Source organism: Geotrypetes seraphini, chromosome 4 (genome assembly GCF_902459505.1).
Source record: "Geotrypetes seraphini chromosome 4, aGeoSer1.1, whole genome shotgun sequence".
Lineage (NCBI taxonomy): Eukaryota > Metazoa > Chordata > Amphibia > Gymnophiona > Dermophiidae > Geotrypetes > Geotrypetes seraphini.
The window spans coordinates 222249130-222276160 of record NC_047087.1 but is presented as its reverse complement, the minus strand read 5'-3'; the positions used below and the strand labels follow the sequence as shown (position 1 = coordinate 222276160).

Below are 27031 nucleotides of genomic sequence, written 5' to 3'. Positions count from 1 at the left end.
TGCAGTTCACATTGTGCAGTTAAGTGCTGACAACTGCAGTTAACTGCGTATGTGTTAGCCAGTCATTTATGTCCTGATATCCAATGCTGGTGCCTGGACATGACCCAGCTTTGAGTTTCCAGGTATAAAGCTGGCAGTAGCAGTGGCCAACAAAATGCTGATCTCCACTGGCTGAATAACTACCCCAATATATATATAAGAAAATAATGAGAACTGGGATGAGAGGACAGCCCTTCTACCACAAGGAGGTACATAACTCTGCAGGACCATTGCAAGGGAATTAGGTGCCCTAGTCAAATCTTCACTCCCCTCCATTAACTTCAAGGCTCCTAGACCACCCTCCTGAGATTTTGCTAAATTCAACAATCATGACCACCTCAAGGCAATGCCTGCCCAAACAATCCAGTAAAAATGTGGAACTGAACATTATTGTGGGAGCCAGTAAAGAAGCCGCTCATGCTCGATGCCGCTCAATGGCTGAAGAAACCTGATCTCATGGCAGCCACCACCAGCCAGGTTAGCAGCAGGGCAGGAGCGCGGAAAGCTCACTCCTGCTCGCTGCACATCTGGACCACTAGGGATCGGCAGAGGAGATATGAGAGCAGGAGGGACAGGGTGCAGAGCCTGGGAGGGAGGGGGGCTGGGTACAGAGTCTGATAAGGGAGGGGGGGAGCTGGGTGCAGAGCCTGATAGGGGAGGGAGGGAAGGAAGGACTGCAGCTGTTCTTCACTGTCATCATCTAAATTGTTTCCCTGGCAGCCATGTAGTCTTACCTAATGGTTGGAATAGCCCTGTAACCCTGAACTCAAGATGAATCATTGACGTGTAGATTATTACCTTCATCTCGCCTTATGAAAGGTTGTTTCTGTTCACAGTATGTTAAGGGTTTTTCAAGGAAATGATATAGGAACATATGAAATGCCATACTAGATCAGACCATCAAACTCAGCATCCTGATTCCTATAGAGGCCAATCAAGTGGATCCCAAAGGGTAGATCTATTCATCGTTACTTATACTCAAGGATAAGCAGTAATTTTCCTAATTCTGCATGGTAAATAATGATTTAGGAGTCTTTCCTTCAGGAACGTGTTTGAATCCTGAGACAATTTACTGTATGTATTGAGAATAATCTTTGAAATCATTGAGGCATGCTTTGAAGTAAATTTTATAATAGTATAAAATGTATGTATTCCTTATATGGGGATGAAATTAATGGAAAAAGGAGACCCATCCTCAAAAGTTTGCCCAAGGTACTGATGGCCCTGTGTGTCTTTACATTAAACTTCGGATTGGCCTTGGTATAATAAGTTGTCTGTAGAGTAGGGGAGGAATGTTTACTAGAGGCCTACCCTTGTCTTTAGGTAGTGTGGTGTGGGCTGTCCACAAATTTCAGATCTTGTCTGTCCAGCTGTGTTTGCATAAACATACACGTCTACGGACAGATCAGCACCAATACTTGCCAACCAACAAGCAATTGGCGCTAATTAGAATTTACATACAAAACTTTCTAAGTGTATTCTATAAAGTGGTGTCTGTAAATTCTAGTGTGTGGATCTCAGAAGGGGAATGGGCAGGTCTTGGGCATTCCAGAAAGTTAGGGGCACTGTTCTAGAAAACACCCGCACACAACTTAAGCACAGGCATTTGTGCCTAGTTTTAATTGGCATAAATGCATGTGCCTAAATGTTAGTCATGTGGACATGGCACTACGTGTAATTCTATAAACCGCGCTTAACTTCGGAGGTAGTTTATAGAATAGCACTATGTGCTTAATTTTTAGGCAACATATATAGAGTTTACTCCTCAATACCTTCTATTGAGAAGATGCTAAATAAACCCATGCTAACAGCAAAAGTGATAGCACGCAGTAAGCCCTAAATACTATCTATAATATGCAGTCTATGCCCATTCTCCACCTAGTTACTGCCCCCTATAACATGTGAATTTGCACTCACTAACCAACCAGCATGACAGTATGCTAACATGTGGTCATTTGCATGTTCGTTTTATGCCCTTAGTAAAAGGGCCCCTATATAAATTCAAATTCTTGTTTGATATAATATTTTAACAAGTATAGTGTGGAACTGAAATTCAGGAAAATTTCACCCATTGCTTTATATAAAATACCTTATGATTTCTGTGCAGAAGAACTAGAAGAGCCTACCAAGCCCTCCTATTGAACTCTGCTGCGGCTTAACTGCAGCAAGAAATGGTAATCCTATTGTGCTGTTCCAGCAGTCTCCCGGGAAGCAGAGGCACTGAAATTACTGAGCAGTTTGTCCTGCCCCTTCCTCACCTGCCTTTGTAGCTGTAAATATAGTGTCTGCCTATAAATAACAGTTTGCTGCCCCTTTAAGCATGTTTTCTAACAAGAGGAGGTGATTTACTGAGGTGATAAGCTGCAACTAATACCAGGGTATCATAATAGGCAAATAGATTAGCACCAGACCATTCTGCATTTAGCTTTCCAGGTAATACATAGGTCTATTCAGCCTCTGCAGATGCTTGCTTTTTACACCCCTTGCGTTCAGCGGAATCATTTGATTCTGCCACAATCTGTTATATGACACTAAAGAAAGACACTGGTGAGTTAACGTTGCTTGTTTCTCCATCGCGTTCCATAATTTAAGAAAATCTTAATGCTGTTTACAATTTTTGAAAAAATTGTTATTAGGTTCAGGCAGATTCTGGTGGTCATGGAATGTTCAGACTGTATAGATTATACCTACTCTAATGCAGAGAGTGAAAAGACGCTATTTTAGTGGTGTTCCAGGAGAGCACACCCTCTGTTATCTATTAACCTATTCCTGTGTTGCTTCAGATTTGGTTATGTACGTCAGGGCTATGCAACTGTGCTTTTTAAAATGCATAATGCCGGTTGTGCAGTATTTGTGATGTTAGCACACTTGGATCATCCTACAGTCAGACTCTTAAACCGTCACTGGCCACAGTCAAGGGGTGACTTTGCAGGGACTCCCAGGCTCATTCTACTAATCTTTGTTTGTCATCATGTCCTTATCACAAGCTGGTAAAACAGTTAGATTAGGCTCTGAACCATGGTCACAAACACGATCTTTATCCAGGAACCTCCCAGCAAAGAATTTCATTGAAATGTCTAGCAAGCGTGTTTCTTTTTCCATTTCTAGTGCACCACCTAGGAGCAAACCCAGGAATTTGCACTGCTGCACTTGAACTGAATTCCTTTTAAAAATGCGCTGTACATATGTGCTGGCCAGATGCAGCATAGACTTTGAGACCATGATTGCCATTCAGTACAGGATATTTTATTAGGGAGGAAAAGTGGGTCCAGTATTATGAACAAGGTCAGGCTTCATACATTTGTTATATATCTTTGCAAAGCTTGCTTCTTAAATAACCCACTGGCTGTATTTTCATTCATATACATGTAGTATTTGCAGGGTGACAGTCAAATCAGTAAACTGGCAAGGGAGAGGCAGAAACCCAGAGCATGGGTCCATCTGCAGGTTTTCTGCTTTGCAGAGAAAATGAAAAGAAAATCAGTCCACGATCTGTGCTCTGGGGAGGGAGAGAAAGAGGCTGCTGGCACCATCTGTAGCTGTCCTTTGTATTTGCTGCTTTATCTGTTCATTATGGTGTGATATTGGATTTCTCGTGTTTGGAGTTTCAATGAGTTAAGATGTGCCTAATACTGTCAGCATCAAAAGCAGCAACTAAGTACACTAAAGCTGAATAGCATAATGTGTAAATTCGTTTTCACTTTCTTTCATCTGTGCTTGAATAGGCATAGGACGGAGTGTTCTTCAGAGCCCAGCTGTAGCAGATGCGTGTTGTACATATTGATATTGTTAACTGCCACCAGCACAATTATGGTTCCTGTGCCATTCAGGCAAACAGTGGTAAAATCAGTGAAGTGTTTGAAATTGCTCTAGGTGGTTACGAATCTCTCTCTTAAATGCAGTGTAGGTAACACTGGCAGTGTGTGAAGAATCTCATGTCTATTAGCCCAGCAAGCTAATGGTCAGCAGGAGTGACTTGATTACTCAAAATATGATCTGCCTTTTCCTTGGCCCTATTGCATCCTCCTTTGGTCTTATTTTTGTGTTTCATGGCCTTTCCCCCCACCTTCCCCCCCTATGCATTTGATTTAATTTTACAGGTTTTGGAATAAAAGATGTAGCTTTTCTTCTTTCGATATCACTGTTTTAAATTTAACCTAATCTGTAATTTCTGGGTCACTCTATGCCTAACTAGGTTCAAGACTAAGCAAGAGCTTTTATATGGGTTAGGAAAGCATAGAGTGCAAGGCAACAATATATAACAGGGGTAGGGAACTCCGATCCTCGAGAGCCGTATTCCAGTCGGGTTTTCAGGATTTCCCCAATGAATATGCATTGAAAGCAGTGCATGCACATAGATCTCGTGCATATTCATTGAGGAAATCCTGAAAACCCGACTGGAATACGGCTCTCGAGGACCGGAGTTCCCTACCCCTGATATATAAGATGAGATCACTTAAATGCAACGAAGAAGGGCTATTACAAGGAGACGGCAATAGATGCTCATATGCATTGGATTACATTTCTGAGACATATAAGGTAGAAGAAATAGTCTGCTTTGTGATAGTAAAGGGGGACCATGTGGTGGATGGCCAGACAAAATTGTATTGATTGTTGCTGTCAAGTAGAATGTTAATTGTTCTTGTTGAGATGTTTAACCACTTTTGCTAAAGGTGTTAACGGAATTAAGATACAATAAATTCATGAACCGAAGAGCATGCACCTTAACCCTTAATTCTTTAAAAAGCATTGAAAATTGCAAGTGCAGATTTCTGCGCATACTCAGTTTGCACCAGGGCTGTGGAATCGGTAGATAAATGTTCCGACTCCGACTCCTCAGTTTTTTGTACTTCAGACTCTGACTCCGACTCCAGGTACACAAAATTTCCTCCGACTCCGACTCCACAGTACTGGTTAATTTTCAGATCGTTAAAATGGAATGTCAAGTTGAGAGAAATGAGCATTTTCGACACCACCTTCTTTTTGCTTTTAATCAAGGTTCTAAGGCCGCAGAAGCTGCTCGCAACATTTGTGCTGTGTATATAGTGGGTGCTATAGCTGAAAGAATCGCTCGTGATTGGTATGCCAAGTTCAAAAATGGAGTCGGTAGATAAATGTTCCGACTCCTCAGTTTTTTGTACTTCTGACTCCGACTCCAGGTACCCGAAATTTCCTCCGACTCCTCGACTCCGACTCCACAGCCCTGGTTTGCACGCACAATTTAATTGGTTAACAAGCTAATTAGCACCATAATTAGTGTTTCAACAATCAATTATTGGCACTGATTAGAATTAATTACAAGATATGTGCGTATATTTAGGCATGGGATCCGTGCTTAAATTTTACACACAAGTTAATAAAAGGGGACACACAAATGGGCAGGTCATGGGTGGATTGGGAGCATTCCTTTAAATTATATATGGTTATAGAATAAGGGCATTTGCACCACATTTTTGTTTAAAGTTAGGTGTGGCTCTCAGGCGTAAACTCTATTCTATAAACTAGGGGTGTCCAACCTGCGGTCCCGTGAAGTATTTTGTGCGTCCCCGGTCAAGGGCGATGCAGTGTTTTCCTCTGCTGTCCCCGGGTGTTTACCATCTTGCCAGCTCCCTCCTCTCTTGCTGCAGCGTTTGCGTGTTTGTGCGGCCCCAGAAACATTTTTTTCGGCCATTGCGGCCCAGGGAAGCCAAAAGGTTGGACACCCCTGCTATAAACCCTTCTTAACTTTCATGGCTCGTAGAATAGAATTTTTTTACACTAAGTTATTAGGCACCACATATAGAATTTACCCCAAGTGGGTACCTGAAGCACCAGGAGACAGCCCAGGGTCACAAGGCCTGTCCGTGGGGGAAGTAAGATTTGAACTATGGCTTCTCAGGTAATATTTGCTTGTTAAAATTTGATATACCTTCTGGCTTAATAGATCACAGCCATTTTCAATAAAATTAGATTATAAAATTTAATTTAAAAGAACTTAATTAATATAATAGAAAAGCAACTAACTCGTACATAACAGAAAATAGAATATATTCCATTCGTACAAATTCTTAGTGCCCAGGTACACATTGAACGTCCAATGAGTTCAATTTTAAATAAACCAGAGGAGCAAGTTTGAAGAAATGAGTTTGTAACAGCACCTTAAATTTATTCAAACTACCTTCAGCACAGATGAAAATGGGAGGTTTATTCCACATACAAGGTACCATTCTACAGTCAGTGGAAGACCTTTATTTAATACTCTGCCCAAAGCACAGGGAATCCCTAAGGCAGCCAAGTAATCTGGCACATGATAAGCCAGTTGCTCTCACCACTAGGCTACTTTTCCTATACTAATAGTTCCTGAACTATGTGGATCATTTCTCTGAAGAAAGCAGGTTCACATAATCAAACATGTGAGTCACCTGACTGCACTTGGAATCGTAAAGACACATTTTTCCAGAACTTTTGGGAGGGACTTCAAGACCACTGCTGCTCAAGTATAGCAGCTTCCAATACAATTTTGCTGCATTTTTCTTCCTAGTTAGATTTTGAGCTTATTTACAGTGGGGTAATATCTCAGTCAGTGTGATGCCACAATGCTATTTGACAAAAACATCAGAATGGTTTACATTCCCATTAAAAGGACAGTTAAATTTAAAACAAAGTACCCAAAGAAAATAGGTTAAATCTTGGAGAGTGAGAACTCACTGAATATGGGAAAAGGAAGACCTACAATCCTAAGAAGAACTGAGAGACAATCCATGCACACTTTACCCACCTCCCCAATCAAAGCAAAGAAATATATGACGGACTATTAACCACCGGAGCAGCAAAACTAGGCCGCCACCTCTCCAATCTGCTGACTATGACACCCAACTACAAAACATTCAGGAAAGAACTTAAAACTTTTCTATTCAAGAAATTTGTCAAATGATCTAACTATACCTGATCGACCCTTCACAGATCCCGACGCATACTACATCTATTAACCATGTATTTTCGATGGAAATGCCCAGGCCAACTCTTGTTATAAACCACCTAGAACTGAAAGGTATTGACGGGATAGAAGACACCAATGTGATGTAATGTAAAGAAAAAGAATCAGGATCTACGTTTATCAATTTAGGCTATATTCCTGTTGGAAGAGCCATGTCTTCAAGGAGTTCCACAACAAAGGTACATTGAAGCTGAATGCAGAGCGGTGCACACCTTCCAGACAAATTTAGGGGGTCCTTTTACTAAGCTGCAGTAAGCTCGGGTGTCCCTTGCTAATTTTGGCATTGGCACACGTTATCCACACACACACACACAAAAAGATTTTATTTTTTAACACTGGGGGTGGAGAGTAGGCATGTTCTGCACTAATCAGCACAGCTACATTGCCATGCATTAACTGATTAGCACATGTTTAGCTTGTGAGCACTTACCACTTACAGAATGGTGGCAATAGGGGCTCATGCACTAAAGATCAAGAAAGTGTGGGACAGGGATGTGGGATCTCTTAGGAAGATAGTGGATAGGCAGACTGGATGGGCCATTTGGTCTTTATCTGCCTTTATGTTTCTACGTGCTAATGGGAAAATTAGTTCATGGACATTAATAGAAAAACTTTGGCCATTTTACCCCTGTGGTAAAAATGGCCTTAGTGTGGGAATGACCTGCGTAAGCATATGCTAAGGCCACTTTTTACTGTAGTGCAGTAAAAGGGCCCTTTAGTGTGTGGTGAAATAGCTAATAGACGCAGTTGATAACAAGTTACCAGGAGGAACTGGAGCAGACATAAAATTGGGTCTGTACTATCGCCCACCTGGACAAATGGAAGAAGTCGACCAGGATCTGGTGGCTGAACTGAGGCAGGTATGCAAAAGCGGAAGTGTGGTGGTGATGGGAGACTTCAACTACCCGGGAATAAACTGGAGTATTGGGCACTCAAACTGCATGAGGGAGAACAAATTCCTGGAGGTCACGAGGGATTGTTTCATGGAACAGCTGGTCACGGAACCAACATGGGGTGATGCCATTCTTGACCTAATCCTCAACGGACTAGGGGGACCCGTTAAGGAGGTGGCGGTACTAGCCCCACTAGGAAACAGCGATCACAACACGATCCAGTACAGGCTAGAAATTGGATCATCAAAGGTGAAAAGAACTACAACGACTGCACTTAACTTCAAAAAAGGGAATTATGATGCCATGAGGAAAATGGTGGGAAAGAAACTCAACGACAGCGCAAGGAAGATGGAGTCCGTAGAAAATGTCTGGACCATACTCAAGGGCACAGTGCACGAAGCACAGAACCTGTGCATCCCCAAGTACAGGAAAGGGTGCAAAAAAAATAGAACAAAAAACCCAGTGTGGATAACAAATGCAGTGAAAAAGGCGATAAGTGACAAGAAAGCATCATTCAAAAAATGGAAAAAGGACAAAACAGAGGAGAACCAAAAGGAACACAAAAAAACACCAAAAGGAGTGTCATCGAGTGATTAGGAAAGCAAAAAAAGAATATGAAGAGAGACTGGCAGGGGAAGCAACAAACTTCAAATCATTCTTCAGGTACGTTAAGGGGAAGCAACCAGCAAGGGAGGAAGTTGGGACCCTTGGATGATGGGGACAGAAAGGGAGTGGTAAAAGAGGAAAAGGAGATAGCTGACAGACTAAATAAGTTCTTCACGTCAGTTTTCACGAGGGAGGACACAACCAACATTCCGGAGCCCGAGGAGATCATAAAAGGAGAGCAGGATGAAAATCTGGTCCAGCTAGAGGTGAGCAAGGTGGATGTCCTCAGGCAGATAGACAGGCTAAAGAGCGACAAATCGCCAGGTCCGGATGGCATTCACCCAAGGGTACTCAAGGAACTAAGGAACGAAATAGCTGAGCCACTTCGACAAATATGCAACCTATCCCTAAAAACTGGAGAGATTCCGGAAGACTGGAAAATAGCAAATGTTACGCCCATCTTCAAGAAAGGCTCAAGGGGAGACCCAGGAAACTACAGGCCGGTGAGCTTGACCTCGGTCCCGGGAAAGATGATGGAAGCACTGATTAAAGACAGCATCTGGGAACACATCGACAACTATGGACAGCTAAAGTCGAGCCAGCATGGCTTCTGCAAGGGCAGGTCATGCCTCACGAACTTATTACACTTCTTTGAGGGGGTAACCAGCCAGGTGGATAAAGGGGAATCCATAGATATCATTTACCTTGACTTCCAAAAAGCCTTCGACAAGGTGCCACACGAAAGACTACTAAGGAAGCTATGGAACCATGGGGTGCAAGGGGAGGTCCACCGATGGATCAAAAACTGGCTGGCGGACAGGAAACAGAGGTTTGGAGTAAAGGGACATTACTCAGACTGGCAATGGGTCACAAGTGGAGTTCCACAGGGGTCGGTGCTGGGACTGCTCCTATTCAATATATTCATTAACGACCTGGAGACAGGAACAAAATGTGAGGTTATTAAATTTGCGGATGACACCAAACTATATCGCAAGGTCAATAACATGGAGGACTGCGAAGATCTCCAAAAAGATCTGACAACACTGGAAAAATGGGCCAAAAAGTGGTAAATGAGTTTCAACATAGGGAAATGCAAGGTCATGCATATAGGGAAAAAAAACCCAATGTTCACTTACAAAATGGGGGGGGGGGATCAGCGCTAGGGGTGAGCGACCTTGAAAGAGACCTGGGAGTGATGGTAGACACAACATTGAAGGCGTCGGCGCAGTGTGCCACGGCCTCAAGGAAAGCAAACAGAATGTTGGGTATCATTAGGAAGGGTATCACGACCAGGACAAAGGAAGTCATCCTGCCACTGTATCGTGCTATAGTGCGCCCGCACCTGGGGTACTGTGTTCAGTTCTGGTCGCCGTACCTCAAGAAGGACATGGAGGTACTTGAGAGGGTCCAGAGAAGAGCAACTAAGCTAATAAAGGGCATGGAGGACCTCTCATATACTGACAGACTGAAAAAGCTAGGGCTTTTCTCCCTGGAAAAGCGAAGATTTAGAGGAGACATGATAGAAACCTTCAAGATCATGAAGAGCATAGAAAAAATAGACAGGGAAAGATTTTTCAAATTAAGGGGATCAATAAGTACAAGGGGGCACTCAGAGAAATTGAAAGGGGAGAGGTTTAGAACAAACGCCAGGAAGTTCTTTTTCACACAGAGGGTGGTGGATACATGGAACGCGCTACCAGAGGATGTGATAAATAGGAGCACGCTACAGGGGTTCAAAGAAGCTTTGGATAGGTACTTGGAAGACAAAGGGATTGAGGGGTACAGATAAGAGTAGAGGTAGATTATAGGGATGGGATTAGAGGTAAGTTACAAAATTAATCAGGGACAACTGTTCAGGCACTAGGCCTGATGGGCCGCCGCGGGAGCGGACCGCTGAGCAAGATGGACCTCTGGTCTGACTCAGCAGGGGCAACTTCTTATGTTCTTAAGTTAAATTACAAATGGAAAAATATTGCACAAGGAAGTGAATTAATCAAAATTGCTCCAAAAGCTAAACGTAGAATTTTAAATTTGTCTAAGCTCATTTGGAGGCCAAAGATGATCTATCAGTGGGAGAACAGCATAGTCAAATTTGTGTGCTTCCACAAGGGATTTAATAGCCAAGTTTGGGGCATCTGTAAACATTTAGCTCTGATCTCTTGTGAAAAACAGTGCCATAATTTAGTCTCTGCAGAACTAGAGCATGAAGAAGAGTTTGAAGGTTTCTCTTTACCAGAAATGTTTGAAGTAAACATATTTGCCAGAGAAAATAAAAGGAATTTTTTAACTGCAGAGGTAATATGGGTACCAAATAAAATTTGATGTTTAATGTAATTCCAAGCATTATAAGTTTATTTAATGGAGTTAGGGTGCCCAGAATACATGGAGCCAGGATTGGAAGATCTTTTTTTTCTTGGTTATCTTTAAGGCCTCTTCAGAGTTTAGATTTAATTTATGATTGGATAGCCACTTGGCTACTGTGTGTCTAGACAGACTGTGTGTCTACTTTAGAGATATTAAGGTAGATTGTAACTGTGAAGGCTATTAGCTGGATGGAACCAGGAAAGATTAAAAGGATTGATTGAAATTGAGTTTGGAAGATTGCCAGGGTTGCTGCTATAGACTCCACAAGTGAGAGAAACCAAGATATCTGTAAAAGTCAATGCACAGTCTATAAGCTGCGGGTCCAAAGCATTCTGGGGATAGCACCAAAAGTTACATGGGTTAGAGCGCTATTCAGGGACGGATTCTATAAACAGTGTCTAGCGCTGCTTGGCACAGTTGTCAATCAACCACTAGGTGCCATTTATAGAATCATGCCTAGCAGCACCAAGTAGACTTAGGCGTCGCTAAAGATAGGTGCCAGGTTATCACTGGCCTAATGTACTGATGCCTAACTCAACCACACCTATTCTCCACCCCCCTAAACCATGTCTACTTTTCAGGTAGGCTTTGGAAGGCACTTCCACTTAGGCGTTGCTAGGGTCCATGTGGAATTCGATGCCTAACTTTTAATTTTTTTAAAATAATTATTCAATTAACTTCAATGACGCAGTCAGTTACCATGCCATTTAAACTAATTGATTTAATTTAGGTTAGACACAAATTGTAGTTAGGTGTTGCTAGGCGGCTTCAATTACAGTCATTGGATATATGGGCAAAAGACTTATCGAACTGTCTGTTAGCTTGTTCCCTCCAAAGTTTCCCTCAGGATAGCTGGTGCTTATCACTCTCCGCATGCAATTTTATCCGGTAAAGTGAATGATTAGAAGTCTTGGGGCTGAAATGATCTTGACCTATTCTCAAATTTTAAATGGGTAAGAAGCTCGGCACATACACAAATGTCTGACCTTAAAGTTCCTTTCGTACTGAGCAGAATTACTATCGCAACAACACATCATCAGTAGGGTAAAACTAACCTGTCTCAGGACGGTCTAATCCCAGCTCACGTTCCCTATTAGTGGGTGAACAATTAAATGCTTGGTGAATTCTGCTTCACATTGATAGGAAGAGCCGACATTAAAGGATCAAAAAGCGACGTCACTATGAACGCTTTGGCCTCCTCAAGCTAATTATCCCTGGGGTAACTTTTCTGGCACTTCCTGCTTAAAATCCAAAAGTCAGAAGGATCATGAGGCCCCACTTTCATGGTCTGTATTCATACTGAAAATCAAGATCAAGCGAGCTTTTAACCTTCTGTTCCACAAGAGGTTTCTGTCCTCACGGAGCTCACCTTAGGACAACCAGGGCACCATTTATAGAATCTGACCCTGTCTAGATTACTTTAAATTGATAACTTATTCATTTAAAGATAAGGACCAATATAGTCAGCATTCCAACTTAAGAAAGTAGGCAGGTTGAAAATCTGCTTAAAGATATCCAAATATCCTGATGCCGTGGCCTATTTGATGAATATTGAGTTCTTAGTAAATAAGATCCCTAAGGAGCTTCAGCCGGGAAACATTCAAAATCCCAGACGTTCATTAGACCAGAGGCATCACCCCCCCCCCCCCCCCCCCCCCCCCCACTTCCTGGCATGAGCATAGATGATGGAACTAGAGCCAGCAGGCTTCTATTAGATATGGGTTGAAAATGTTCATGCATGCAAAAATTTTTTTAAAAATTGTTATAATTCTCCAAAGAATGAGCCCGGAAAGAGACATTCAGGCTTCACACAGCTGGGCACTGCTGCTCTTAATACGAGAATATTATGCAAGCAGAAATGATGATATTATGTAAGTTATTCTTCCCTGAGTTACCAAAATGTAGCTATGGGAGGTAGCATGTACAGATGACATGCATTTGCATTTAATCTACAATTTCTTCTGGTGGAAATCTGAGCAATGCAGAAGTGTTGCATAGTTTTCCTGCTGTGCAGAATCAGAGCAATGCACACGGATAGATGGAAGAGACAGCATTGCACATGGAAACACTGGGATCCTCGCCCATACTGGTTCACTTCCATTATTCCTTCCTTCCAAATCCTTCCCCACTTGTCTGACAGTGGCCCACCCCAGCCTCAACAGTGGTAACATAAGATCGAATTAATAAGAACAGGAAGGCCATAACATGAATAGCTTCTGGGTCCTGGTGCCAATCCACATTGTCCCTGGCCAGATTACATATCTGCCTGATAGCAGGATACAACATATTTTGCTGCCATTAGTTGCTGTTTCTCCGCTGTCTCAGCAGAGTGGTTTTCTCTGCCCATTCTTTTCTGTGAAGTCTGATTTTTCTCTCTGCACATTAGGAAATGTTTGAGATCCAATTATCTTTGTGTTTTGCACAGTACATGAAGACAATGGTGTAGTGATGGTGAGAGGCGCCCGGGGCGGCGGTGCCTCTCCCCTCCCCCCCCATATCCGCTCCTTCTCCACCCTCTCCGGCCGCGTGCGTGTCCCTTCCCTTTCCCCGTACCTCTTTGTTGTTCCCGACACGAGCAGCAACTCCAGGAAGTAATGTCGGAGGAAGAGCCGACGTTGGCGTGAGGAGCAGCTTGGCGTTGCTGCTTGCGCCGGGAATGCTAAAGAGGTACGGGGGAAGGAGTGCAGGTGTGCCATTGTGGGGGTGGTGAAGGAGCGGGGGAAGGACGGAGAGCAGGATGGGTGCCAGCACCCCCACCAAGATGGTGCCCGGGGCGGACTATGTCACTGCACGAAGAAACACATTGCTGTTTCTATTTCTTCAGCATTATATTGCACACAGTTCAGTTTTTGCCTTATTGGTGAGGATTTTGTTTTCTGTGTTTGTGACTAATATCTCTGCCACATGTAGTTTCTGCGTAGTTCAATATGGCCTGTTTTCTCAGTAGATTGTACCACAATATTCAACATGATGAAGGCTCCTGCCTGCCCAAATCACATTGAGTGGGCTGACTGCCATTATTCAGCAGCATTTAATTGAATATTGGCTCCGGCTGCCACAGTGTTGTCCAGGTACCTCCGGAGCGGTCCAAGGCAGAGGCAGAGCCAACAGCTAAGCATACATCAACCATATTCAGTGTGGATTCCAACATACCTAAGTAGGAAGAAAAAAACAAAACAAAACACAAAAAGCAGTCTTGTCAGCCTGCTTAGATGTGTAGGTCCTGACACTTAAATATAAGCTGGGATCTAGATAAGGATGTCACTAAGCTGCCTTTAAGCAGCTCATATAGCAATTCTTCCAACTCCTCCACTTCCCCCTCATTCCAGTCTCCCCTCCCCCACTGGCTCCCCGATCAAAGATCCTGATCTGTTCCCACTTCTTGATTCCCTTCCCTCTGGTTTGATCTTTTGAACTCCTCCCTCCCACTTGATTTGTTTATTAGGCATTTACTATACCACCATTTAGTAAAACACATGTAAGCGGTGCATAGTCTAAAATCATCAAAGTTAACAAGCGAATGCTATTTTAAATAGGAGAGGATGTACAGAGGTAAAGATAGATTATTAGTGAAGCAAACTTTATAGGTGGATAGGAGGAGAAAAAATAAAAAGGTCTTCTATATGCTTCAATGATACAGATTCTGCAGCCAGGAGGAAGAAAGCATTTACTTTTTGGGTGAAAGAAACTATGCTGTTAGTATTAATGAATGGGTGTTGGGGAGAAGGAGGGACCAAGCTCCACATCATCTTCACCAACTAAATCCTTATCCTTCTCCCTGCCTGGACCTCCCTGCTGTAATTTTTTAACCCAAAGTCAGAAAGGATGGGAATGGAAAATGATCACTCCCTCCAGACTCACTGTTTACCAGGGGTCATCTCTGGGTAGGTTCCAGATGACATCGGGGTTGAGGATGTTGAGAGGGGGAAGGGTTAAAGGGAAGGGTTGGGTTGCAGACATATTGGATTTAGGAGCAGCATGTCTGGGGAGTCAGAGGTGGAGGATTGGAGAACATATAAGGGGGATCAAGGGATCAAATTAGGGAGGTGAAGGTATAAGAGCAGGAAGTGATTGGTTGTATCGTGATCGTGAAGCAATGTGGGAGATTGGATTGAAGGGGGATAGTTACATAGGGGGACGGGTCAGAAGAACCACCATATGAACTGCTTAATGCAGGTTGGTGACACCACTTATCTGGGACCTGGGCAATATTCAGTGCTGGGATTGACCTGAATTGACCTTATCCAGGTCCCAAATTAATATTGGCTTGGACCCAATTTAGTGTCAGTGGGCAGCACTGGATGGATGTACTCAGATATTCAGTGCTGGAGCCTGAACATGGTCCAGCATTGTATATCTAGATCTACCATAGCTGATGATAGGCTGAATACAGACCAATTAGATTTTTTTTTTCTTTCCCCCCAAATCATATATATAACATTCTTCATCTTGCCAGACCAGTCCAAACAGATGGAGGCAAAGCAAATCTGCTTGGCTTCTGCATGTAAGCTGGTGTAGCTGGAAGGCAGTAGTAGTTCAACAGTTGCAGCAAAGAAGCATAGCTCCTGGGGCAAAATTTAGTCCTAAACTGGAGCTAAATGCAAGGTCTTGGCATTAAAAGGCAGTAGCTTCCGGAATGGCTGAGGGCCAACTGGACCATATAGTATGTTGCCAGAGCTACACTACTGTGTAGAAAATTTTTGGAATCCAATGGGGCTAATGAAGCAACAGCAGTGCACAGTAGGGCATCAATCCCATGTGTGGCCTAACATAAGGATGTGGGTGGCAGTGGAGTTCAGTCTTTGGTCCTTCTACTGATGCTGTGATATGCTGCCAAGTGTAGAATTTGAGTGATCCCAAAGTCAGGAGCAGATCCCAGAAATGGAGCGGTTTACTGTTAAAGAGTGTCCCAAAGGAAGCAGGTACATCTGCAGGAGAGTATGTCCTTCTCCCTATTCTGCACTAGAGATTTCCACTGCATGCTGCATATTCTAAAGGTCAGAAGTAGCAATGTTTCAACCAATATGAATTCTAGAGGTTTCATGTCTTACTGTACAAGGGATTTTTTCCCACCCTAAAGCAATGAAAACAGCATGGAGACCGAAGCGGGAGTAGGAAGCTGCAAAAGAATACGACTCACTGGTGTTGAGGTTGCTTAGGAGGAGAAGCAAGCAAACCTCATCTTAAAGATCACTAAGACTCTTAAATTCTCAGAGGTCCAGTGTCTGGAGTCTAAGGCCTCTCAGGAGAGCTGATTTTTTGAGCATGCATAAGCCAGCAAAGGCATTTTCTTTGCATCAGACAGTGAAAGTGATTGAATTGGGAGTAGCTGGATGCCAAACACAGATATCAAAGGCAGTGGGAAACTTGTATCCTCGGCTTAAGAAGAATATAAGAGGCTACTTAACATGCCTACTGTAGATGCCCTGGTGTCAGCAGCCACATGTAACATAGAAACATAGAACATAGAAGATGACGGCAGAAAAGGGCTATAGCCCATCAAGTCTGCCCACCCTACTGACCCTTCCTCTTAAGTCTATACCTAGTGACTATTTATTCAGATTGACCCTCTTAGGGATCCCCTATAGGCATCCCATTTATTTTTAAAGTCCCATTTATTCTTAAAGTCCAACACGATGCAGGTCTCGATCATCCTATCAAGTCTGCTGACCCATCCTCTTAAGTCTATACCTAGCGACCGATGTTCCAGTTCGACCCTCGTAGGGATCCCACATAGGTATCCCATTTATTCTTAAAGTCCAGCACGCTGCTGGCCTCGATCACCTGCGCTGGAAGCTCATTCCAACGGTCAATCACTCTTTCTGTGAAGAAATACTTCCTGATGTTGCCATGAAATTTCCCGCCCCTGAGTTTGAGCGGATGCCCTCTAGTGGCAGAGAGTCCCCTGAGAAAGAAGATATCATCTTCCACCTCGATACATCCTGTGATGTATTTAAATGTCTCAATCATGTCTCCCCTCTCCCTACGTTCTTCTAGAGTGTAGAGCTGTAGTTTGTTTAGTCTCTCCTCATACGAGAGACCTTTGAGCCCCGAGATCCTCCTGGTGGCCATCCGTTGAACCGACTCGATTCTAAGCACATCTTTACGGTAATGTGGCCTCCAGAATTGTACACAGTATTCCAGATGAGGTCTCACCATGGTTCTGTACAATGGCATTATGACTTCAGGCTTCTTGCTGACAAAGCTTCTACTGGTACATCCCATCATCTGCCTTGCTTTAGATGAAGCCTTCTCCACTTAATTGCCAGTTTTCATGTCTGCACTGATGATTACTCCTAGGTCTCGTTCCGCCAAAGTACTAGTTAAAGTTTCTCCATTCAAGGTGTAATTTCTGCATGGATTACCGCTACCGAGGTGCATAACCTTACATTTCCCAGCGTTGAAGCCCAGCTGCCAGGTCGAGGACCATCTTTCCAGTGTAAGCAGGTCCTGTGCCATACTATCCTGTAAATTACATTCACTTACTATAATGCATAGTTTAGCGTCGTCGGTGTGTTATTTTACCCTGAAGCCCCTGAGTCAGATCCCCTATGAATATGTTGAAAAGGGGTGGGCCCAGGACTAAACCCTGCGGTACTCCGCTGGTCACCTCCGATGTTTTAGAGAGGATACCGTTAACCATTACCCTTTGAAGTCTTCCACTTAGCCAATCATTGACCCAAGTAGTTAGTGTTTCTCCTAACCCCATCGATTTCATTTTGCTCAACAGCCTGCGGTGTGGGATGCTATCAAATGCTTTACTGAAATCCAGGTACACAATGTCCATAGACTCTCCCAAGTCTAGCTTCCTTGTCACCCAGTCAAAGAAGCTGATGAGATTGGATTGGCAGGACCTACCCTTGGTGAATCCATGTTGATTGGGATCCCGTAGATTCCCCTCATACAGGATCAAGTCTAATTTGCGTTTAATTAAAGTTTCCATGAGTTTACACACTATTGATGTGAGACTCACCGGTCTGTAATTCGCAGCCTCTGCCCTGCAACCCTTTTTGTGCAGAGGAATGATGGTGGCTGTTTTCCAGTCCAAGGGTACCGTACTCTCCCCGTGCTTAGGGAGAGATTGAAGAGTGCGGCTAGCGGTATCGCCAGGACATCGCACAACTCTTTGAGCACTCTTGGGTGCAGATTGTCTGGTCCCATGGCTTTATTTACCTTTAGTCTTGACAGTTCGCTGTAAACTTCACCTGGTGTGAACTCAAAATTCTGAAACGGATCGTCCGCACTTGACTTAGCCTCTAACTGAGGACCGTGTCCTGGTGCCTCGCAAGTGAAGACCGAGCAGAAGTATTCGTTCAGTAGTTCAGCTTTATCTGAATCTGCTTCCACGTAATTCCCATCCGGTTTGCTAAGGCGTACTATCCCGTCTGTGTTCTTTTTCCTATCACTAATATACCTGAAGAAGGATTTGTCTCCCTTCTTAATGTTCTTTGCTAGAGTTTCTTCCACACGAAGTTTGGCCTTCCTAATTGCTGTTTTGACCGCTGTAGATCTGGTCCTGTATTCCATGATAGCTTCTCTTGTTTCCGTACGCTTGTAGGAAAGAAATGCTTTTTTCTTCTCCTTAACAAGGTGCGAGATCTCTGCAGTGAACCATTGGGGTTTATTGTTTCTTTGTCGTTTATTTACTGATTTTATGAAGCGGCTAGTTGCTTCATGTATGGTTGATTTCAGTGTTAACCACTTAGCTTCTACATCATCGGTCTCCGCTTGGTCCTGCAGCGTCCGATGGACGAAATCTCCCATTCTTGACCAGAAGTCTATATCCTGTCATGAGAATCAATGAATTTGAGGTATTCGGTTTCCCTGAAGCAACCTATAAGAAAAACATAACCATGTCAGGCTTTGCATTCACCATAAATAAAGGTACTTAGATTGTTTGGTGCATCTTGCTCTCCTGGTCCTTGGACACTTACCCCCTAATTTATATATATATATCACTCAAAATTGTGTGTGCAAATTAATTGCTTAATGAACCAATTAGCGCTGATAATTGGGTACTAGCAATCCAATGCTAAATGACAGCAATTGAAATTTATGTGTGCATCTTTATAGTTGCTATTCTATAAAAATGTGTGCATAAATTTTTCCATGTGGATCTGAAAAGGGTGCATGGCCATGAGAGGGGCATGGGTGAATCAGGGGCATTGCATGCATTGTTGCATAATTCAGGAGATCTGCATCTAATTTTAGGCACAGGGATTTATACCAGGGTTCAATTAATGTAAATTTTCCTACCTAAAATTTGGTGCGGATCCCAGCACTAAATGTTATTCTGTACACAGCGTCCAAGTTTGAACGCTGTGTATAGAATAGCGTATAGCGTGCTTTTTTGTGTGTGCCAAGGTTTTACTGGCCTACATTTCCGGAGCTTATCTGTGTCGTGAATCATGCATACGTAGGCACTTAAGGCTGCCTAACACCACTTCCAGCATTAGCCACACCCCTAGTGGCGTTAGGCTGTTTAAAGCGTCTACAGAGGCACAATTCCGGTACCGATATTTTAGGTGCAGGTAGGTGCCTTGAAACTCGGTTAAAAACATTGTTTGAATGGTGTGTTTTTTACTGAGCTTGGGTGCCTACAAGCGCCTAAAAAAAACATCGCTGGTTAGAGAATCCAGACCTAAGTGTGTATGTGAGAGAGGGAGACTAGGGGCAGAGTGCTGTAGGGGGATGAGTTCATGCTGGGGAAGTTGTGGTTGTGGTATTGCTGCTTTATAATTAGGGCTTCTACTTTCCAAGCAATTTAATTTAACCATCCTCTGTGCCCAAGAGGAGCTGTGGGCAGCACAGACATTTTACAATAACTGGCATTCAGAGCAACAACTACAGACAGCACTCTGTTGCCATAGGTATTGGCAGCTGCAAGAAGAGTCAGCACTACCTGCAATTCACAGCTCCCCTCGGACTCCGAGGATCCCCAAATTAAAACCTCCAAAACCCAGAAGCCCTAGTCACAGTGTTCTACTGCTGTACTCCCTGAGGAGGAATTCTGCACCAAAACCATAATTCTGTGTTTTTTAATAAGAACTGTGTGCTGTTTTGTTGTTTATTTGTCAAAATATAATATACTCATGATATTAAACAATAATTAAAGCATACAGAATTAAAAAGTACTGTCTACTTGGTGTTTTTTTCAGGAATTTGGCATGATCTATTTTTGTCTGTCTTTATTATAAAACATACTATATCATAAATACATATATATATATATATATATATATATATACATTTAATACTTTCTAGCTTCCAGTGAAGATATTTTGCTGGTAATTCCTCTGCTTTACAAAGCAGGTAGCTGCTTTTATTGTTTTGCTGATTCCTGTCTCTGATGCATTAGCCAGCAGGTTTTTATCTTTATTTGCGGAGCAAGTGTGTGTGTACAGGGAGCAGAGCCACTCCCTCCGTCAAAGGCATTTAAGATGGTCGGCTTTCATTCTGCACTGTAATAATTGCACTCAGCGCATACACCAGTTTGTCTGACATGGCTGTACTTAGTGCTTTGGTAGAACATTTTGTTTTGCTCTCTGCCTCCTGCTGCCTCTTCCCCCTAAAAGAACTCAAGTGCCCACGGTGTTGTAAGGGAAGCAGCCCGGTAAGACAGTGATCTTTATCTTCCAAACGCTGTAAAATGAAAGGGAGCCTTTTGTCACTGGTGTATTAGTAATGATAGATCAGGGATAAGGGGGTGATCCTAATTTGATCCAATAATTGTTGACAGGATCTTGGGCTAAGAGAAGAGAGCTTCAAATGCCACTGGTTGCAATAGACTTCAACAGCAATCACAGCAGGGTTGAATGTAGTAAACTGAGTGCTTTGAACTACAGAGCAGTGATGTTCAGTTTCCTGTATGTGTTGAGGGCTCTTGAATAATCAATACTGAAAAGCTCCATAGCACAAGTACAGATTCTATCTTTTCATATAGCATGTGGTCACTTTGTGTGTCGGTGTCACTCATAAAAGCAAATCCCTTCAGAGTGAAATAGTAAGAGGGATAAGTGAAATGGTGGTGGAAGAAGAAAATGATCTATTAAATCATCTTAGAACCTCTGTCAGCTATAGTAAAGTCACTGCTTTCAATGCACAAGGAAAGGTTCCCACTGAGTTCTTGTTTTTATTTTATTCTCTTCTTTCTGAAACCAGCAGTGCCTTGTAGTTGGCATTAAACTTTGCCATATTAATTTATTATTAGGAGCTGTTTGGTTATTGTAGGGTTGTGGGAGAAAGCTGTGCCTGGGGATCACCACTCATCTTCCTTGAAATCCTGAAGCAGATCAGCAGTTGTTCTAGATCACAAGTGTCAAACTCAAGGCCTGCGGGGCAAATCCGGACCACCTGGTCATTTTATGCGGCCCGCGGTCCAATGCCCCCAGTTTTACCTTGTGGCCGGCTTCCTCCTCCTCACAGCCGTAATGTGCATGGAGCTGCGTGCAGCAGCTCCTCACACATCCAACACCTCATCTAGAAGCATTCCCTCTGACATTGTGATGTCAGAGAGAAGGCTTCCGGTTCAGGTGCAGGACGCATGAGGAGCATTGGTAGGCATCCTTAAGCGTGAGAGGTCGCCTCCATTTAGGCGTTGCTAGGCATCCTGATATTTTGGCGCCGAACTCTTAAATTGTCCATCTAGCCCAGTATCCCACTTCCAACTGTGGCTAATCCAGATCACAATTTCCTGGCAGAATCCCCAAAAGTTGTAAGATTTCATGTTGTTGACCCCCAGTGGCATTTTCCTCATCTATCTTAAGATAAATTTATAGACTTTTCTTCCAAGAATGTGTTCAAACCTATTTTAAACCCAGATACATTAAGGGCCTGATTCTCGAAAACAAGCATCCTGATGGCAGGTGGCGGTAGGTGGTTGTAGGTGGTGGTAGGATCCTATTGCCATCGGGCAGCCAATCAGGGCACACTTTTTTTTTAAAAAAACTAAAACCTACCTGAGGCAGGAGGCCCACATTGTAGGCCTCCGGAGCACATCTACAGAGACATGTAGCAATGCTTAAGCATGCCTAAAGTGGGGCGTGGGGCTTCGCCCAGAAGTGGCCTTGAGCTGGCTTAAGCATTGGTACGCATCTCCGGGAGTGTAGGCATCTCTCCAGGAGTGTAGGTATGATTCTGCATAGGACATCAGTGCATGATTGACACATGATCGGCATCCTATACAGAATCAGGCCCTAAGGGCCTGATTCTATGTAGGATGCCTATATTAGGTGCTACTAGGCACCCTAATTGCAGTCACCTAGCAATGCCTAAATTTGGGATCCGTGTGGAAATTTTTTGTAAATGGCTTAATCAACGTGGTAATTGACCAGACTGGTTTTTAGCCAATTCAAAAAAAACAAAACATTAATTAAACAGTTTAAGAGTTTGGCGCCAAAATCTTAGGATACCTAGCAACGCCTAAATGGAGGCGACCTCTCACACTTAAGGATGCCTACCAATGCCTATCTGAAAAAGTAGGTGTGGTTAAGGGCAGAGGATAAGCGTGGTTGAGTTAAGCATCTGTTGTAGGTGTTGGTAAATTAGGTTAGTGATAACCTGGCCTAATGGAGCGGCGCCTACTTTTAGGATACCTAGTGACGCTTAAGTCCTCTTAGGCACCACTAGGTGTGATTCTGTAAATGGCACCTCGTGTTTGATTGACAGCCATGCCAAGTGGTGCCTACAATGTAGGCGCCACTAGTTGCCATTTATAGAATTAGACCCTAACTCATTTTACCACATCCTCTTGTAATGAATTCCAGTGCTTAACTATTCATTGAGTGAAAAAAAATATTGTTTGAAAAATATTACTGTGTAACTTCATGGAGTTTCTTCTTGTTGAAAGAGCAAAAAAATCAATTCACATTAGCCCATTCTACTACATTCAGGAGACCTCCCTCCGTCATCTTTTCTCCAAGCTGAAGAGCCCTAACCTCTTAAGCCTATGCTTCATACGAGAGGATAGAGAATGACTCGGGGACAAATTTTCCTCTGTCCCCGCGGGAACTCATTTTTCCATCATGGAGAGTTATTTTCCTGTCCCTGCCTCATTCCTTCATTCTCCATCTTCATTTGCACAAGCCTCAAATACTTTAAAATCCTAAGTGTTCGAGGCTTGTGTAGGTAAGGAAGAGCTTACAGGAATGGGACAGTGACAGTGGCAAAAATTCACGGAGATGGGGAAATTGAGTTTCTTTGGGGATGGGGTAAAATTTGTCCCCGTGTCATTTTCTATGAGAGGAGTTGTGCCCTTTAATTATTTTGGTCACCCTTCTTTAAAATTTTTCTAATTCCTCTCTCTGTTTTGAGATGCAGCAACCAGAATTGCACATAAATTCCAGAATTGCATGCTAAATTCCAAGAACTCCATTTTATATCTGTGAGCATCTTAGCAGTTAGCAAGCGCTAAGCTGTAGTAAAGGACTCTAAAGTGAAGTTGCACCATAGAGCGATACAGAGGCATTATAATATTCTTTGGCTTATTTTCTTTTCCTTTTCTAATGATTACAAACATTGCTTTGTGGCCACCACCATACATTGAACATAAAGACTCGGATTCTGTATAGGACGCCGGATCTCAGAAGCCGACGGGCATCCTATACAGAATCATACCTAAAAAGAACCTGATTCTCTAACCGACGTCCATGTTACAGACGCCAGTAGATGCAGCTGCTGAGCTTATTGCGGCATGGAACTCCCTGCCAAGATTAGTTTAGTGGCCGCGGTTGCCATCCCCCTCTCTCATGAATGCAGCAGGAGGGATGCCCAGTCCCTCCTGTCCGGCACCCCCTTCTCTCACGATCATGGCAGGAGGGATGCCCAGTCCCTCTTGCCGGGCACTCCCCGGACCCCCCTCCACCCCAACCTGGATCCCGGACAGAACCCCCCTAACTACCTGATCCTCTGTCAGAATGGTGGGCCTGCCCCTTCCAGGTGTATTGTGAGATGCACTGGGTCGGGGCCTAAGGCCTGATTGGCCCAGGCGCCTAAGATTCCAGTTGGCCCATGTGCCTAAGGCCCCGGTGCCTGGGCCAATCAAGTTTCAAGTTTATTAAGTCTTGATATACCTCTTTTACAAATCAAAGCAGTTTACATCTTTACAATGTTTAAAAAAATAGTTAAAAATCAGGGGAATGATAAACGAAACTAAAGTAACTATTGAGACAAAAATAAAAATGTGGGGAGAAAGGGTAAGGATACAATATTAAAAATAAAAGGAAGACGTATAGGGAAAAACAGGGAAGGGGCAGGTCCGCCATTTTGACGGAGGCGGGCTGGCCAGAGGGAGTACCCATCTGGCCGTCCAACAAAAAAGGTTGGTGGGGGAACCGGGGGGTTAGGAGGGATTCTAGCAGGGGTTCATAAGGGGGTCCATGAGGGAGTCCATGATTGGGCATCCCTCCTGCCAGCGATCTATGAAGTGGGGTGGGGTTCTGGCAGGAGAGATTGGGCATCCCTCCTGCCACAATCGTGAGGGGGGACGGTCGGATACAGCTGTGGCTGCTAAACTTATCGCAGCATGCAGATCCCTTGCTGCAATAAGCTCAGCGACTGCGTCTACTTACAAAGTAGGCCAGCATTTTGCTGGCCTATATTGTACACTTATCCCACTGGCCTAGGGAGATGCTTATGGCCGCCTAGGTCCGCCTAAGGCTACTTCCGGGCAAAACCATGCCCATGCCTAACCTTAGGCTAGGTTAGGCAGCCTTGCTCGCCTTCCTAGGCTCCCGGAGGCGCCTCCAATGTAGGCGGCCTGCCTCAGGAGGTTAAAAAAAACCAAAAACATGCATCCCGATTGGCAGGTTAGACAGTGGTAGGATGTCTACTGTTGCCTACAATTGGGACGCCGTTTATAGAATCCGGGCCAAAGAGTTTTAACATATTATCCATAATCACACCTAGATCTTTTTCTAAAGCGTTGACTACTAATGTGGAACTTAGTGTCATGTGGTTATGATTTGAATTATTCTTCCCAATATGCATCACTTTGTACTTGTCCACATTGGGTATTGAAGGGAGATGAAATTTAGTCTTCCAAGCTCGTAAGGTCCTCCGGCAGCTTCACAGGTTGGTATTTTTTGTGTTATCTGCAAATTTAAGGCTCCTTTTCCAAAGCTATGTTAGGCTTTTTTATCACCAGCTGCAGCGGTATTAGCTCCAACGCTCAAAGAATTCCTATGAGCGTCAGAGCTAATACCATCATAGCCGACGATAAAAAACCTAACGCAGCTTTATAAAGGGGGGAAGGGAGGTTAATCACCACGTTTATCATTCTCATTTCCAGATCCTTTATAAATATGTTTATTAATAGTAGTAGCAATAGTGGTAACCCCCACCCACCCCCCCACACGTTTTCTGAAAAATGTATTTATTTAGAAACTTTTTGCCCAATCTTCAATTCTATGCAGTTAACAATAAAATATACTCAATGCTTTCTAAATACACTACAACTGGCTTACCTTTATCCACATTTTTATTCACCTCTTTCAATAATGTATGTAGCAAAAGCAGGATTTCCCTTGGTTGAATCCATATTAACTCTGTCCCATTAAACTATGTTCAGTAATTTTGCTTTTTATAATACTTTCTGTCATTTTGCTGGGCAGTAATGTTAGGCTTTCTGGTCTGCAAATTCCCAGATCACCTCAAAGCCTTCTTTTTGTATTATGTTGGCCACCTTCCGATCTTTAGGTACCAATGCCAATTTTTAATGACAGGTTGTAGATATTAAATCAGCAATTTCATTTTTGAGTTCTTTCAGTACTCCTGGGTGTATACCATTTGGTCCAAGTGACTTGCTGTTCTTCATTTGTCAGTTTGACTTATTCCATCTTCCAGGTTCACCAAATTGTGTTTGTTCCTCTGTACCATAACCCTTAAATACCATTTCTAGCATAGGCAGATCACCTACATCCTCCACTTTGAGGACTGAATCAAAGAATTCATTTAGTCTCTCTGCTTTGGCCTTGTGCTCCCTGAGAGCTCCTTTTATCTCTTGAGGATCTAGAGGTGAAGATGTGATTGATGTTTAAGGTGCTTCAAAGCAATTGTCACTCAGTTGTTTGTTCGCTTTTTTGATGCCATTCTCCTTCCCATGAGTTACGGTCTACCAACAGCCTGAGATTGGAAATTCCATCATTAGTAACTGTGAAATTTGCTGGCAATCGGAAATCTATGCTGTCTGTCCAGGGCCCAGTTTTGTGGAATGCCCTGTCATTTCAGTGCGTCAATTGACCGTGCTTTGTCAATTTAGAAAAGAAGTTAAAACAATGTTATTTGAATGCACTTTTGGAACCAGCTTTTCTGTGTTAGGCTGTGGGTTGAACTAGCATTGAACTGTCTTTTGGAAGATATATTTTGTGATAGTGCAAAGATGCTTAGATGTTTTATGTTATTTTTGATGTGTTGTGATATTGTATTATGTTGTTAGTCATTTGCTGATTTTGTATGTCTGTAGTGTTCCTCACCTAGATTTGTAGATAGGCGGGTTACAAATAATTTTAAATAAATAAATAGTGGTCCCACTGACTCTTTCACAAGCTTTCTGCATTCTTATTTACCTGAAAAAGGGTTTGCCTCTATAGCGAGCTCTTCTCAAATTCTAGTCGTCTTCATTAGTGTTTTGCAGCAAACTTGCCAATGATTATGTTGCTTCCTGTTATCTTCATTTGGATCCTTTTCATTTTTTTTTTTTTAAAGATATTCTCTTTCACTTCACCTTTTAACCATGTCAACTATTCTTTGGCCCTCTTTCCACCTTTTTTAATACGTGGAATATGCCCAGCTTGGGCTTCCAAGATGGTATTTTTAAATTAATGTCCCTGCTTGAGTCAGTTCTTTCTATTCAAAAGGCAGCACAATTTTCTAGACTTAGCCCTTACTTTAAAACTCACAATTTTAACAAGGTTTCAAGCTAAACTTGGCCTACCTGGGTAGAACTTCTGCACATCTTCACCTCAGAGTAACACAATGGACCCTGTCAACCCAATAGTATCAAGCCACTGGACTTCGGTTTGCAAAGATCCAAGTCACTTCAGACTTCCATCACTCTCTCCAGTTGTGGATGATTCCTCATAATCTCAGTCAAAGTCTTTTTCCCTTCTAGCCCCCCTTCTCCCATCAAATATTTCTAATCACAGATGCTTGCTTC

The 27031-nt window shown here is 43.1% G+C and overlaps 1 protein-coding gene across 12 annotated transcripts in view; it reads left to right on the top strand.

The window, feature by feature from the left end:
- The window catches only part of ZMIZ1 (zinc finger MIZ-type containing 1), a 1043290-nt gene that overhangs the window by 880375 nt on the left and 135884 nt on the right, over positions 1-27031 (top strand). Inside the window, exon 1 of one of the 12 annotated variants that reach the window (XM_033942173.1) lies at positions 20385-20491. The exons of the other annotated variants lie outside the window; for them this stretch is intronic. The gene's annotated coding sequence lies outside the window, so the exon portion shown is untranslated. Of the gene's footprint in view, positions 1-20384; positions 20492-27031 lie in introns of those variants that run through there. 12 annotated transcript variants of the gene reach the window in all.